The sequence below is a fragment of the Argiope bruennichi genome, chromosome 7, assembly GCF_947563725.1.
Source record: "Argiope bruennichi chromosome 7, qqArgBrue1.1, whole genome shotgun sequence".
In the NCBI taxonomy this organism is placed as follows: domain Eukaryota; kingdom Metazoa; phylum Arthropoda; class Arachnida; order Araneae; family Araneidae; genus Argiope; species Argiope bruennichi.
The window spans coordinates 80,478,929-80,492,843 of NC_079157.1; positions in this window are offsets into that span (position 1 = coordinate 80,478,929).

Genomic DNA, 13,915 nt, shown 5'->3' on the forward strand with positions numbered 1-13,915 from the left:
TGGCGTATTTTCTTTAAGACAAGATGGGAAGATTCGAAATCGCGCGTTTTTATTAGAATAAAAACATTCAAATTTTCATAAATCAGTTAGTATTTGTGACTGATTTAGTTGATTGAATTTATTTTAAATCAAAAGATTTGCTAAATCTTTTTATTTAAAATATTAGTGTCTGAAGAATATTTTCTTGAAATGATTTACAGGGCTGTGAGGATTTATGTAAAAATTCGAAAATCGTAATTCATCCGATCACTTCTTCACTCAAGTGATATAAAATTTAATTATTTACTTCGTTTAAACCATTTTGTTAGCAGATGTATATCTATTGCTAAAGGTTTACTAATTTGCTGTCTGGCTCTGATTAGAGTCAATATTCTGTATATATTAAACTACGTATGCCTAAAATAAAACTGATTCATTGAATAAATAATATAAATTAAAAGATCATAGAAACTTTTTTTCTAAGATTTATTTTTTAGAAAGCATCATATTTTATATTTATTTCATTCCATATAGACACGTCTGAAAATTACACCTTTCTAGGTTTAATTTGCAGTAAGAGTTAATTTTTTGATTTGAGCTTTTGCCAATGTGATGGCAACACGTTGATGAAAACTTTTTTTTTTCCATGCATTCTTAACGTGCTCTTGAAAATTAAATTTTATTTTTGTTTTGTGCGAAATGTATAGTTAAAAAAGATGATTAAAATACTTTTTTGAAAATTCACTGAAAATAGAAACTTTTTTTGTAGATTAAAATATTGGAATCATTAAATGATTATTTTTTCGTACTTTAATATGATGTAAAAATCAATTTTCGGAAGTAACAGAGTAAAAATGCCAAAATTTCGTTTAATTTTTAATTAATTAAAATTATAATTAAAAATTCGAAAAAATTGCTCCAAGATGCACATTTCTGGTCTCCAAGGTATACATGTGCCAAATTTGGTAGCTATAGGTTCATACGATCTGGTCTGTAGAGCTCCAATGTTCAGCTTTATTATAAGTACATAGATAGAGATTTAGTAACAATTTAATTATCTCTTTCAGCTTTGTAACTTATTATATAAATATAGAAAATAATTATTGTTTACCCAATATTAATAGTTATTGGATAAACAATAATTTGGTGAAATAATGCAAATTACATTTTCCTTCTTTTTTTAATTATAAAATAAATTACTGAATATTCATAATATGTTAAATATAGGCAAATAATGATGAAAATTCTCATAAAATTAAATAATATAACAGTTATTGTAAGTGAATCTGTAATTGTAATAATTAAAAGTATTCGAAATTGCACTCTTTTAGGTAGATTCCTATAGGAAGACTATGTATTGCAATGGTTCTCATGGTAAGACTTCTTGAAAATTTCTTCATTTCTCACCGATAATGGTCCCTTAAAACCACCCTTCGACCAAAAGTTATATATGTGTGTGTTTGCTTCGTGCCCATATTATCTTGTGAACAAGATAACCAGAGTAATTTTTCTTGGATTATAACTGGCTTTGAATATGTTGTTAGAAATGTAAAAATCTCAGACAAATTCGTAAATGGGTCATCTATCTCAAAGGGGTGGAAATGGACGGGTGGAAATTTTCATCTCGCTATAACTTTCTCAACATTGAAGATAGAAAAATAAATCCAATTAATCAGCTCCTTTTTTAAACAAATAATAATTTTTTTATTTAAAGTTTTGATAACTGCAATATCTTAGAAGTTAGTCTTAGAGGTTAAAATGTGACTTTCAAACCCTAATTTTGACTGTTTTTAGCATCAATAATTTATGTTGCCAGATAGTAACTGAGATAGATGTAAAGGAATCTACTTTCGCCTTCCATCTTGCCAGGAGAAAATATTTTTCTTTTACCTTGCAGCCATTCCTGCATTGCATTCGAAATTTGTAAAGGCCAAAATGCAATACGTTTTGAGAGACCCCAAAAAATTCTGTGTCAGGTGCTTTCAACAATCTGTTTTCCGTGATAGGATAAAAGCTCTTGATGTCGGTAATATAGTACTCTCCAGTATTTTTTTCAAAAATAGGTTTGGAAAGCGATAAATATGACTGTGTACAACTGTCATAATTTATCTAAACAGTCTGACTGTCATAATTTATCTCAATAGTCTGACTGTCATAATTTATCTAAATAGTCTGACTGTCATAATTTAGCTCAAAATGTCCATATCTAACCCTGCACGAAAATCTAACAGATTCACCTGCTTTCTTCCTCTTCCTGCCTAACTCATTCATCAGGATTACCTGTAATCCTTTATCCACGCAGGTTCGGTAATCCAACACGTCGAAAGTGTCAGATTAACCTTATCTTTTCATCAAATTTGACTTATCTTCATTCAGCCTGTTTTGATAAAACAGATTATGTGGTTTCTTCGGGTGGATCCTAGCACAGCCCACCTCTTGGAGTCTATTTGAATTCTCGCCAAATGGGTGGCGATAACGTGGCCAATGTGGCAACCTAGACTCAAGGATTTTACCGTTTCTTCTTCTAAAGTTGAATGATTCTTGTTTATTATAGAATTCAGTGAATAATGATGCCAAAAAATTCTGATTTTTAGCAAAGGATACGGTGTAGGAATATAAAGAACTAATGCGGAGTCAAGCCTTACCGATTGATTCTTGGTTTGGGATTAAGTCACAAACTCGAAAACGGACTAACCAAAAATCTCCAAGAAAATCCCATTGCATATGTATCCCCTTCAGCTTTCCATGGTTTCAACCTTTCTAATTCTTATTTTGTCCATCTTATATCCCTCCAGCATATCCATCAAGAATTCCCACGAAATCCTCGTGAGAAAAAGATGACACATCACCCAAAGAAAATAACTTCCTGGATTGAAAAAAAAAGTACTTTCTAAAGAAAAATAGTTTTCTTTCTCAACATTTATATAATTTTATCTTCTTCTCTACGCAGTTATATACATTTGAAGAAACTCTTCAACAGTCTCTGTCCCGTAGAACCACCGGAGCGAAATGAAGTGACGCCAGATCTGAATCAACCACCTCGCGTGGGATGAGTAGGCGAAATCACACGCTTTCTTGACTCGAAGAAATCGTTTGGAGGGGTCTTTCTGAAGGGAACAGGGGAGGGCTGAAGATTTCCGTCGGGAGCATCCTTTTGTCTTCTGAGAGCTTCAGTGAATACCAGTTGAGAGATACTTGCATATTTCGACAATTAAGCTACACACGGAAAAAAAGGAGGAATCTTTTCTATAAAAAGAAAAAAGTTCCCCTTGTATCTTAAATTGTAAATGTATGGCTAGATTACCTGGTATATTCGGCATTCCAAAGATATTTTGTATTGCTCAAAGTAAGACTGAGCAATGCCGACGTCTTTGCATATGAGTAGCGCATCTTTCCCGTGATCTGGGCGTCTCGGGTTTGAATCCCGGTGCGGGCATGGTTGTTCTTTATCTGTGTTTTATCTGTGAGGTGTGTGAATATGCCCCCCTGTAAAAGGGGTTGTACAAGCGAATGTGTGAGTTTCATCTCCATATGAGCTAGAAGTCAGACTTCTGCCCTCGGGTGTTCAGGGGTCTTTACCCTCAGAAGCTACTGCACCCCCTTTCCGTGGTAACGCGAACACGACATCATCATCATCATCAAGGCTGAGCAATAAATAAATAATTTGTATTCCGCACTTATGCACAGCTTGGCAAGAGTTTATCTTGATTTTAACAAATGTGTTTAAAATATCAGGCATTAATAGAAGAAAATACCCTTCCCTTAAATTTTTTTTCATATTTGCTCAATACTTTCTGTTTCGTGTTTAGTTTTATAACATACAAAAGCGAAACAAAAATGCATTTTAAACTTCTAACATTTGATCAAATCTCACGCAGATCTACAGTTTTGTCATTAAAAATCTCAAATGAAATGTCATTTGTTTTTGAGTTATGTTCATACATGCATCCACAGACTGGCAAATAGAATGCCTATCCATTGACAGGATTAGTTTAAAATTACAAAAAAATCTTTTGTAATTCACCCAAATAACTTTTGTTTTGAATATGTGCGCGAGCGCTGTGTATGTATTTTTTTTAAACTTATATGTTTAGTTAGCGGAGCTCAAATCAACAGTTTTTTTTTTTTTTTTTTTACTTAAGTGGTCTGCATAGGCAGAAAGGTTGGGAGCCTCTATTCTAATATATTTAAAAAGAATTTGTTAGACATCTCGTTATTAAACAAAATAACTCCGATTTTGATAGATTTCACTTATTATCCTGATACATTATATGAGTGTGTTATGATTCATGAAACAAGTGGTTTGAGTTAGTTGAGCTTTAATTATTTTCCGCTTTATATGAAAGCTCAGAACTTAAGTGATATGGCAGATGGAGAGAATTGACTGGTGTTTAATGATATACAAAACATGTATAAGGCTTGTAAAATAGTACAAGTCTGTCAAAGTTAGAAATATAAAAAATAAAATAAATAAAAAAATGCTAAAAGAACTATTAAAAGCAAACGCCAAATAAAAAAAAGTGTGTTGAAATTTTTTGAACATAATAATTCCCATACGATCCACTGGTCCCCAAAGGAGACTAGTTAATAATAAATTTCAATATCATGAAGGAGGAGAAAATTTAAAAGTTTCCTTACAAATTGATGAGATCCAACGTGTGTATAGTTAGTGTATTGTATTTGATGTCTGCATATTAATTGAATCACAATTTGACTACAGCGAAAAGATATCCAAAACAGCTATAAACAATGCACAAGCGTGTGCTTGATGGAAAATTTAGATTAAAAATTTAAAGCAATGCCCTGTCGAGAATTCAGCAATTTCATAATGAATAACGCCTTGATCTTCTTTATAAGCCATTCTTTTTATGTACCTTTTGCCCGAGCATCCTAGATATCATCATTTTTTAATCATTTTAAATGCAGCAGCGTTAATTATCTAGATACAATATGGAATTTTGTTATATTGTCTCTGGTAGCTTTAGGATGAATTACATTCCTACCACTGAAATCAACTTAAATTATGACTGACTATGAATAATATATATCATGCAGCAGTTACATGGTAATTATAATTCACAAACAGCGTCAACTTACCGAATAATTACTCAATGGGATATTTCAAATCTAGTTCTTGTATTGTATTTTTCTTGACTTTTACGTTGTATGAAGGTCGCACGCGGACTAAATCGCATTCAATGTCATTCTGCTAGTATGGAAAAAATCCTAAGAAATTTCAGATCCAACTTATTTATATAAAATTATTATTGATAATGATAGAAAATTCACATTATCTATTATCTGTTCACATTACCTATCAAGTGTTTATTATCCAAACAATTTTTCCGTCATGATAATTATTATTTTCCTATCCTTGAAATTCCTTACTTTGCTTTTATTAAAGTAAAATAAATTTAAACTGTATGCATTAAAATTTGCGACAGAGATCATTTTTATGTAATCATTTTAAACGTTTAATAAAAATTTATACAACATATATTTTTTGCATATTGTTAAGTAAAGTAAGAGTGTTTTACAAATTATTCAAATATTGAGCCTCTACCATCTAGTAACAAAATATAAATACAGTAACGCATATAATAAATGTCAAATCTATACGTTCAGTGTCTTTGGTTACATATATAATTCGAATCCTCAGTCTGTTTACATGGTCCTTTTTTCTACTAACTCTTAACGGCAAGAGAGAGTGGATCATAATTATGTAAAAATGTAAATAACAGGTGCGTCATGAGATAACCAACATATTACTCAATTTAATGATACATTAATGCAGACTTTATTATTATAGTTTGTAACATTTCAAATACTCTGAAGGTGTCGTAAGCCCATATATTTAGGCTCCAAATTACTAAAAATTTAGCTTATGGATTCCAATTTTATGCACAATAAAAATACACTTGTATTAAAAAAAAATAGTTATAACCGATTTCCATTGAATACTGAATTCGAAAGTGAATATAGCTAAAGCATAGATGTTTAATTGTAAGATGAAACAAAAGAGAAGGAAGAATTTCGAAAATATTAGCAATCAGTCGCTTTTGGCGATCAGCTGAGTAGCCTGGCATATTGATTGCATTTAATTTCAAATAAATCAATTAGATATAACAATGGTCAATCATTCCGTCAGATTCCTAGATATTAAAACTTCGCTATTTTAATTGTCTCACATCTGTTCATTGTATATATGAACCTTTCTAATATAGACTAGCCCAGCGATTCTCAACCTGTGGGGCGCGCCCCCCTAGGGGGGCGCGAGCACACTAGAAGGGGGGCGCGAGAATATCCAAGAGAAAATATTATTTTAAAAAATTGATTAACTGACTGAAAGGAAATCACACATAACACATACAAAAGAAATTCATTTCGATATATTTTATAGCTTCGATATATTTTATAACTTATTAAAGTAAAACAACTTACTAAATAAAAACTTACTTAATCAAAACATACTAAATTAAAAACAAATTTAATAATTATTAGTGACTTTCTTGGGCCTGCCTTGCAAAGCAAACTTTTTCGAAGGAAGGCTTAATAGTAGAAATAGCCACTTTCAGTTCTGCTTCTATATTTTTTCTTCAAAGAAGCCATAGCAGAAAATCCAGTTTCACAAAAGTTGGATGTTGAAAATGGTAATAGAATGTGAAATGCCTTATCATCCTTACTCCTGCTCAAATCCTTACTCCTGCTCAAAATTCAAATAGCGATTTATTACTAAATTGTCTTTTAGTTTCGCCATTTATCGTGAAATCTATGAATTTTTCTTCCTCATGAATTGAGAGTCCTTCGGGAGTCTTATGAAATGGATCCCTAACCCACTCGTAACTTGCTATCAGTTTATCGTCAACAAGAAAATACTTTTTTAAAATTCTTTACCAGCATGGTTAAAAGATTTTCAATGGTTACAAAACAACTTTTACATGTTCTTCTTCAGCCTTGTAAGTTTTAGTACAATCATTCACATTTGCAAACATTGCTAGGGTTTTTTGCTTTAAATTCCTGCTACACAATTCCAATTTTCTACAAAAAGCATTATCTTTATCACTCGTATCCAATATACGTATGTGTATTTGCTCCTTGGAGTTGAAGATTCAAGTTATTTAATTTCTCGAATATGTCGACCAAGTACCTCAATATCATCACAAATAAAACATCGCGAAAATTCTCTGCCTCCGGTCTGTTTTCTTCTGCTAGGAAATCGGCGATTTCTTCTCTTTATTCATAAACACGTTGCAAAAATTTCCCATATGATGACCATCTTGCCTCGCAATAAAATAGTAATGCTGAATGTTCTGAAACCCATGTCTTTACAAAGTGTGGAAAAGATTCTCGATTTCAGTGGTCTCATTTATATAGAATTTACTACGGTTACAGCCATAGTTAACACAATATTCAGACCAGGACTCATTGCTTTCGAAGCCAAAGCTTCTCTGTGTCACGCAACTTCGAGAAAACCTGACACTGTACATCTTCGGCTATATCGCCAATTCGACGAGAAACAGTATCATTTGAAAGAGGTATGGACTACAATTGTTTTAAAAAATTATCTCCAAACATAGTTTCTGCAATCTCATTTGCTGCTGGCAAAATAAGCTCTTCACCAATGGTATGAGGTTTTTTTACATCTGGCTATTTTGTATGAACTTTGTAAGATGCAATTAAAGCTTTTTTATTCACAAAGTCTCTTTAAAAATGATTTTTGCTTTTTATATAATTTTAATTTTAATTCGAAGAATTCTCTGGGTTTATTGACGTACTCACTATGAAGCGTTTCCAAATGTCGTTTAAGTTTATTAGGTTTCATGCAGTCTGCGGCCAACATTTTTGAGCAAATGATACACAGGGGCCTTTCTTCTTCATTTACTTCAGCACTGGTAAACCCAAAATTTAAGTATTCTTGAGAAAATATTTTCTTGATTTTATTTTCGAACCACGCTCGTCTGTGTACTTATTGATGCTTGACTATCGTCTAGTGCTTGCTTACTTCCGCTTAAAAATGTATCCATGAGTCTGCATATATCTACTGCCGTGAATATTTAATAGGATGAATTGCAATTAACACGAAAACATATATAACATACACATTCACTATAGATTCGATAACGATAAAAGGATCGACTCGAATGAGACTGGCTGGAATTGAAACTTGGAACGAACATTTTCTTCTTACTATAAGAAAACATTTGCCCCGCGCATGCTCGAGACAGCATAGGTCGTGTGGATTCCCTTCCACAAACATTGCTTATTTTTTTCACTTTTGTTTAGTCATGCTTCTGTTTTATTTCTTTTATTATTCGAAAAAAATGTATTCCCAGTTTCTAAATTTAGCTAACCTCGTCTAGATTAACTTTCATTAACAATTTTTTTTTTATTTTCATATTCTTTTAACGTTATCTCCCTGTTTGGCTATCATTTCAAATATAATATTAAAATTTTACCCGCTTTCATTCGCTTCATCTGTTTACCGCCGGCTTGTCGAAAATGCAAGATGTGGTTTCTCGCTAACGTTGTCTCGCTTTTACTCTTGTTTTGGCAGTTAGTTAAAAATAATTTAACAACAGAATCCAAAATACTCAATATACATTATTGTTGTATACATTTTATTGTAAGCGGGGGGAGCGATGGAAATTATGATTGAGCCCTCGGCCGCAAATACTGAAAGGTTGAGAAACGCTGGACTAGCCCGATAATATCATAGCGCTGTTAAAAACGAAAATGTATAATTCATATATCTTGTAAACAAAACGCACATTAAACAGGATCTTTCTTCTTTAGCATTCAACATTGGAAGAAAATAAAGCGATTGAATGTTTGATGAAACAATAAAAACGGTTTGCGTTTCCGTTAAACAATGTAATATATTGTTGGAATTTAGGGAAAGAAATATTTTTTCTTCAAGTATTGCCAAAATTCAGTAAAATTTTGCAGTAATATTCAGTTAGTATCGTTTATTAATTAAATTTTAATTAAGCAAAATTATAATTAAAACTTCAAAAAACTCGATCAGAGATACATATTTCCAACCTCCAAAATATACATGTACGAAGTTCCGTACTTCTATGTCAAATGGCCTGGTCTGTACAGCGCCATACACACATATATTCATCTATAATTACTAGATAACTGTGGCCGTATGTTGGCGTTCTAGATACTAGACCATTTGACTTAAACTACCAAATTTGGCACAAATGTATCTTGGATATTAAAATGTGCACCTCAGGATGATTTTTGCTCTGAAACTGTAATTAGAATGTCAATCAAATAAAAAAATTAAGCTGAATTAAGAAGTTTTCCCACAATAACCTCCGAAAATATTGCATAAAAATGCTTTTCACGTCGTTTCAAAATATATAAAATAAACTATATCTTCAGTGATATTAATTTAATATTCCTGCAGATTTTTCTTGATCTTTTTTGAAATTTTGAAAATAGTTTTTGAAAATAGTTTTTTTGTCCAATTTCTACAAAAGATTATACTGTTGCCCTGAAATTCAAACAGTTTGTGTTGTTTCATCAAATATTCAATCACGTGATTTTCTTCCATTCTTCAAAGTCAAAGAAGAAGAAATATGTATAAAAGGTATGTAGTTTACAAGACAAATAAAAAAAGTGAAATGGCTGTAGCACGGAAGCTGACTGAGAGATGAATTGGATATTTATGTTTTTAAAAGCGCGATTACGTCATGGGACTGGTCACTATTAAGAAAATTCATTACACGATAAGCAGAACAAAATATTAAATTAGTAGGTTTCAATATCTGATTATTTAAGTATTTGGGTTAAAGCATCTCCCACTTTTTGATTAACCTTTTATGCATGATGGGGTATATTTTAACCCACCTCGAGTTTAGTCTGGTTATATTAACGTCCCGTTGTAAAGCAACACTAGGGCTATTTTGGAGCGGACCTCGTCATTTTGAACCGCGCTCGGATGACGAGGACGACACCTGAGCTGGCATCCTCCTCTCCACGCCACACCACACCACACCAGCGGGAGGGCGTTTGGCATGACGGATTTAACGTGCAACAGACTCCCTTACACGGCGGTTCTTCGGTGGAATCGGGTCTCGAACCTGAAACCCTACGGCTCACAAGCCCAGACCTTACCACCAGGCCACCGCGGCCCCCTTAACCCACCTCGAAAAGTTGCTCATAGTTTTGCTGCTGTGATTAAGGTTGGGGCTTCATATGATGCCCCAACCTTACCAACCCCAACCTATTTCTGATGTTCATAATAATATGTGTTATTCATAACGGTATTGTTGTTATCTTATAAATGAATAAGTGGTTTTATTATTAAAAAAAGCATGTTATTTGATATTTTAAACTAGTTTTGAAACTGTGATGTGATGGAATCATATATATTCCACATTATAAAAAAAGGACTTGTTGAAAAGTTAATTTTTTTTTCTTATTTAGAGTAATTTTTTATGTTAAATAATCGAAATGAATGTTTTTTCTCTTTTTCCCATTTTTTACTATAGAAAAATTCTGTGTAACTATGTATTTTTTTTTTTTTTTTTTTTTTTTTTTGAAATCCCTGGCCTGAAGGAATTAAAGGATTCATGATATGAAATTATATCTCAGCAGTATAACTAAATTAAATATAGCCAATATTTCCGAAGAACCAGCTAATAGACAAAGGCAATTGGTATAAAATAAAAATTTAAAATGTCTAGTCCGAAGTATGATAGTTTAATAATATATTAGAATTTATTTTTTTATCTTTATATTATTTTTCAGAAACTTACTCTTAATTACAGCAAAGGTTAAGGTCATTAAATTAAAATCTGTTTACCATCGCCGTAATGCGGATAAAAAAAATTTTAATATTTCTGTAAAATGTGGTTACAAATGTTTTGAAAAATTTATTAAAATATGAGAAAATCAAATTGAAATAAAATTATTATCGCTGAAGCATAATTTTTAAAAATTTTAAACTACTGTAATTATGATTTATGTACAATAATATTGTTACGAAATTTCCGGGGTTCGTTTGGATAGTGGAAGTTATATGGTGTGGAGAACGCTTAATCAGCAGGCGGCAGTAGAAAATAAAATAACGACATTTATTTACATGAAGACACACAGGACAGCACAAGGACGACAACTATATACAGCACAGAAGACGATTATCTTCAGCCGAGACGTGCAGCATACAACAGCATACACAGCAGCATACAACAAGACTCTCTACTGCAGACAGTAGCGCACAGCTTAGTTCAGCACTAGCTTGACTCCGTCGCTGCTCTGCTATCTCTGGAAGGCCAGTTCTTTATCGTCGATTCCGACTACGACGACCCTGGAAGCTGCGGGTGCCTCTTTTTATAGGTCTCAGGGGGCGGGGCTAGAAGCCTCTCAACCAATCAGGAACGTTCGAGGCGTAACTCGGTTCCTACTGGACGGATCGGGAAAATTCTCGATGTTTCGGGTATAATCTATTTTGGCTCCAAAGTCGCCAAATTTGTCGCCAAGTCGCCAAATGGTCACCAAGCTCTGGGACCTCCTATGGAACCAACTATGCTGGGAAGCCGCATCACAGGTTCGTAACAATATGCTTTGAATTTATAGAAGTCAATAGTTGACACTTTTAATTACTTAAGAAATAATTATCTCCTAAATATAGTAGCTTTTAAGCCCGCCGATATGCAGTACAGAGCATTTTACAACATCTTTATTAGTCACAATTTACAGATAGTATATTAATCTATAAGCATTATTATTTTAGAAATTACTATAAATTAATATATTGCCTGAGACAAAATTCTATCTATTAGAAAAAACTGTATGCTGATTATGGATAAAAAAAACCCAGTAAGGTCAAAAATAATTTTTAAGTCAATCAAGATTGCTATAGTTGGAGAGACAATCGCTGAAAATTTGAATATTTCAAAGATGTCAAATTTCAACAATTTAATCGAGTTACTGTTACTTTTTCAATGAAATTTACCATATCGTTAGCGAAATACCTAACAGAATAGGAATATTATCGAAAATAAATATGTTATTTTAATCGTCGACAAATGATTGTAGCTTTACCTTAATGAAATGAAAAATCTTCTGATTATAATTCAATGGAATGAAGGAAGCTAATTTTTTTTTTTTTTGTCCTAATGAATATCTTTGTGGTTACTCTTCTCATTTCCTCACATGGGGCCGCGGTGGCCTGGTAGTAAGGTCTCGGCTTCGGAACCGGAGGGTTTCAGATTCGAAACCCGATTCCACCGAAGAGCCGTCGTGTAAGGGGGTCTGTTGCACGTTAAAATCGTCATGACCAAACGTCCTCCCGTTGGTGTGGTGTGGTGTGGAGAAGGGGATGCCAGCTCAGATGTCGTCCTCGCCATCTGACAGCGGTTCAAAATGACGAGGTCCGTCCCAAAATAGTCCTAGTGTTGCTTCAAACGGGACGTTAATATAACTAAACTAAACACTCATTTCCTCACTTCTTCGAACCGAAACATCCCTCTAGCAAGACCTCAATCAAATAGTTACGTACTTGTAGTACTCAAATTGCTGTGTGATCTCCAGTGTTCTTCGCTGTACATTTATGAGGTAAATGTGCTTCTGAAAGGACCAAAACCTAAGATCTTGTTATGAAAAAAAATTAGAGTCATGCTATATATATATATAATATATTAACTGTGTGTATGCCACAAAGTTGGAAATTTTAGATTTATTTCTTCCCTGGAGTTATAATTTGTACAGAGAAAAAGTCACAAGCTATATTTCAGTGTACATCCAGACACAAGAGCGAAAGAGACAGAAATTTTTCCTTTCAGTAATTTTACTATGATATTCTGATAGGGCATGTGTCAATTTAGGCAAGGGAATCTTATGCATCTTTAATAGAATGTTGTAAGCATTAGGGATTTTTATCTCCACGATCGGAGTGTGATTAAATGCTTAAGATATCCGTTTTCTAGAGAGCGTGTGTTGAAAATAATCAAATAAAAAGGGGGAACTGGATCAGGAAATAAGAGAACATTTTAGAATGATGTTAATATCGACTAAATTAAGATAAAAATCCTGATATTAATTAGGATTTAAATAAGATTAAGAGATATCATTATATATATATATTTCCACAAAAAAATTATTTTACTCCCCTCCATCCCCCCCAAAAGAATGAAGTAATGACTCATCGGAAATAATCAAAATAAATTAAATTTGAAGAAATATTAACAACAAATAACTATCGTAAACACATATTTGTTTAATTTCGCTAGAGATCTTCATTCTAAAATTATTCGTGAAAAATAGTCGCTCCCAAAATAGCCCAAATTTATTTTGACATTTTACATTTTTTAAGCATGTATCATTGACATTTTACATCATAGTAATTCATAAATAAGTTTTAATTGATTCCTCTAATAAAAGAAAGAAATCAAATGGATTACACAGCGATGTTTTAAATATTATTTATTTAAAACCTTTCTAAATTCAGAATAGTCGGTTGGAACATTGACATAACATGAAGCATTCCAAACGTTTTTGATTTCTCACACATACAAATTCTATTCTGAAGACGATTCGGAAGAGAACCCACAAAGATGTTGAGAGCAGGAAGTCTTCAGAAGACAGCGTTTTCTATCTTTTCTCACAGTTCTTCCGATTTCTGAAGGACCCTTCTCAGTCCCCAACCTCTAAGGGATGATTCGCGAGTCCTTCCTTACACTCCTACTCCTCGATTCCCGGAAAACCAAAGAATCAAGTTCTGGTGAACTCCGCAAGGAAGGTTTCCTCGCAGGTGTATTAAAACTTTTCAGGCATTGTTACTTATTTAGTGTCACTTGGGTATATGTTTTCAGTTCGTGAACCTTATGGACAAAATATATTGATGTTATGGAAAAGATTTGCTGACAAATGGACTTAAAGGGAAACATTCAAATGATTTAGCAATACAATGATAAATGATAGT